Source organism: Equus caballus, chromosome 7 (assembly GCF_041296265.1).
Source record: "Equus caballus isolate H_3958 breed thoroughbred chromosome 7, TB-T2T, whole genome shotgun sequence".
Taxonomy (NCBI): domain Eukaryota; kingdom Metazoa; phylum Chordata; class Mammalia; order Perissodactyla; family Equidae; genus Equus; species Equus caballus.
Window position 1 is genome coordinate 78541851 of NC_091690.1, and position 3549 is coordinate 78545399.

Consider the following 3549-nt stretch of genomic DNA (forward strand, 5'->3'; position numbering starts at 1 on the left):
AAGGTCTGGGATCACTTAAGTCTTCCTCTTCTTTTTATTGACAAGCACATTAGCTGTCAGCCAGAAAAGAGGCAAATCTAGACAGCCTGCCTTTGAGCAGGCTGCCTGGAATCATCAAAATGCTTTATAGATTTTCTGAAAAGCTTTGTGAATTTCATTACGAAGTATTTGTGACAGGCTGTCTGCCAGTGTCATTCTGTTAGTGCCAACTACTTAGGCCAGGTTTGCACTTATTGCATCAGGATTTTTGATAACAAACTTGCTAAACTTTTTTGTTAATTATAATAATTGGGTTGTAGATGTTACTGGATTCTCTAGGTAATCATATTACCTGCAAATAATAGACATTTTGTTTCTTGTCTTCCAATCCTTAGTGCTGTAATGTTTATCTTGTCTTACGATGATCACCACAGCTATAATTCAATGTGGAACAGAATGGGTGATACAGGGCAGATTTTAATGTCCTTGACTTTAAAGAGAATATTTTTTACATTTAACCATTAAATGTGATGTTTACTGTATGTTCGTGAGAGATGTTCCTTATTAGATTACACATCTTTCACTATATCCTCACTGTGTTAATTTTATTATGAATTTTTTTTCTCATTGAACAGTGATTTTATTGCTTGAGTAGGTGGAAGAATTTAGGAAACCAAGGCAGAAGCTGCAGATGACTTATATTTCCAGGGCGGAGGACTTGTGTGGTTTTATAATATTGAGCCAACTGGTGAATACAGCTCTTGATCACAATCAGAAAAATATGGAATGTTTCATGAATTTGCATGTCATCCTTGCACTGTGGCCATCCTAATTTTCTCTGTATCATTGCAATTTTAGTATATGTGCTGCTGAAGCAAGTAATGTGTTGAATTCTTATGAAATATTTTTCTGCATATAGCCTTATATCTTGGCTTCTGATGGATGGATCAAAATTTTCTTTTATCCTTTTTTATCACTACTAACTTGAAAGTACAAACTCAATTTCTGTTCTTTTAACATTCATGCTTACATTTTTAAACATAGCTATTTGTTTCACTAAAGACTAAAATTAATATTTCCATTATGTTCTTTAAGGACAGAAGCCCTTAGAAAATTTTAATTGTAATTTAACTCTCCCATCGTTTTATTTTACCTGATCTTTCTCTAATTCTCCATAATAAAATTAATCATTGTCTTTTTTAATAGTCAATGCATATGTACACTTAACATATTTAGCCGTGTCTTTGCTCACCATTGCTTCTTGCATGTCCTTCACACTTCCTTTTTACTGAGGTAAATCCTTAACAGTTCTTTCAGCGAGAGTCAAAAATATTTCATTTTCCTCATCAGATAGAAAAGCATGTAGATTTCCAGTTTGATATTTCTTTTATCTCAGTACTTTAAGATATTATTCATTGTCCTTGGTCTTCTATTTTTCTGATAGGAAATCTGCCTTCAACCTAATTTTCATTATTTTGTAAAGAATTTTTCTTTTCTTTTTGCATATACAGGTTTTCTCTGTCTTCAACATGTTGCAAGTTACCTTATAGTAACCATACTTCCTGATGTTGGACAAGTTACTTAAAATCTCTGTGGCTCAGTTCCTTGATCTGTAAATGGTGATAATAGTAGTGCCTTACCTCATAAATTGTTGCCGGTATTAAATTAGTCAAATGTATACAGAACTTAGAACAATTCTTGACTGATAGAAAATGCTTAAAAATGTTAGACAGTAATACTATGATTGCTACTACTACTTCCACTACTACTAAAATATTTCTGGGTTATAATTATCTTTATTTTTCTAATTTACCCCCAGTGTGCTTTTTAATGATAAAAATTCTGTTTTCCTTAATTTTGGAAAATTCTCAGCAATTATTACTTCACTTACTGCCTGGTTTTCATACTCTCTCCCCCTGCCCATTGATTCACTAGTAATGTTTTTCACTTTACAGTCATGCACTGCATAACAATGTTTTAGTCAATGATGGACCACATATACAGTTGTAGTCCTGTAAGATTATAATAGAGGTGAAAAATTCCTATCATCTAGTCACCTCCTAGCTATCATAATATGGTATAGCACAATGCATTGCTGGTGTAAACAAACCTACTGCACTGCCAGTAATATAAAAGTATAGCACATACAATTATGTACAGTACAGAAAACTTAATAATGATAATAAATGTCTATGTTACTGGTTTATGCATTTACTATACTATAATTTTCATCATTATTTTAGAGTGTACTCTTTCCACTTATATAAAAAAAGCTTACTGTAAAATACTATGCCATGTTATGCTGACAGCAGCCTCATACATCTTGCATTTTCTGTGTCTCTTGATTGAATCGTTTTCTCTTGTGCTTATCTCATGTTTGTTTTGTTCATCACGGCCCCTAAGTGTATAAATCCACTGCTAATGTTGCCACTAAGAGGTCATATAGGGTGATTGACCTGGAAATGAAATTAAAATTGATTAAGAAATATGAAGATGGAAAATCAGTAATGGTTATTGCTCACCAGTCAGTTGCGTCCCATTGAACTATAGCTATGATCTTGAAGAACAAGAACAAACTGACAGAAGTTATTGATCTGCATCATTGAAGGCAACAAGACTAACACAATTTTGAGAAGGGTCTAAATCAGACATGGAGAAATTTCTAATGACGTGGATTTTGAAGACTAAACACAGAAGTGTATTCTCAGCACCGTGATGGTCATGGCCAAAGCAAAAAGTTTATTTGCGATGTTGAAAGAAAAGGGTGGACCTGACTATGATGTTGATTTTACTGCTAGCTCTGGGTGGTTTAAATGATTCAGGAATTTTTATTCATCACATAATGTGAAAATGAGTGGTGAGTCTGTGAGTGCTGATGCAAAGGCAGCTGAAGAATTTTTGGAAACTCTAGATAAGCTGGTTGTGGAGGAAAATTACTTGCTGGAGCAAATATTCAATATAGTGGAAACCTCCCTATTCTGGAAACAGATGCCTGAAAGGACTTTCATCCGTAAGGAGGCCAAGTCAATGACAGATTTCAAGGCTTTTAAGGACAGGATAGCAGTCAGTCTTGCTTGGGGGCAATGTTGCAGGCTAGGAACTGAAACCATTTGTGATCTGGCAGTGCTAGAATCCCAGGACCTTCAAGCATATCAGTAAGCGCACACTTCCAGTGTACTACAGGAGCAATGAGAAGTCATAGATGACCCAGCTCTTCTTCCAAGTTGCCCTCCTGAATTTCTATGCTAGTAAAAAGGAGAAGTACTGTTTGGAGAATAACATACCTTTTGAGATTTTGCTTATTATTGATAATGCTCCCAGATATCCTCCTTTTATTGGTGATCTTCATTCCAATATCAAAGTGGTGCTTTTCCCTCCAAACACCATCTCTTTGATACAACCAATGGATCAAGGAGTTATAGCAGCTTTTAAGGCCTACTACCTGAGGAGAACTCTACTCAGGCTATTGCTGCAATTGAGAAAGACACTGAGAAGACACTTATGCAGTGTTGGAAGGACTACATCTAAGACTGCATCAAGAACCTTGCTTGGGCTTGGGGTGATGTTATC

General features: G+C 35.1%; 1 non-coding gene across 1 annotated transcript; it reads right to left on the bottom strand.

The window, feature by feature from the left end:
• Positions 1 to 754: 754 nt before the first annotated feature.
• Positions 755 to 857, bottom strand: LOC111774497 (U6 spliceosomal RNA). The gene has a single exon (XR_002809499.1). It is a non-coding gene; the product is annotated as a U6 spliceosomal RNA (small nuclear RNA).
• Between the last annotated feature and the right edge of the window lie 2692 nt (positions 858 to 3549).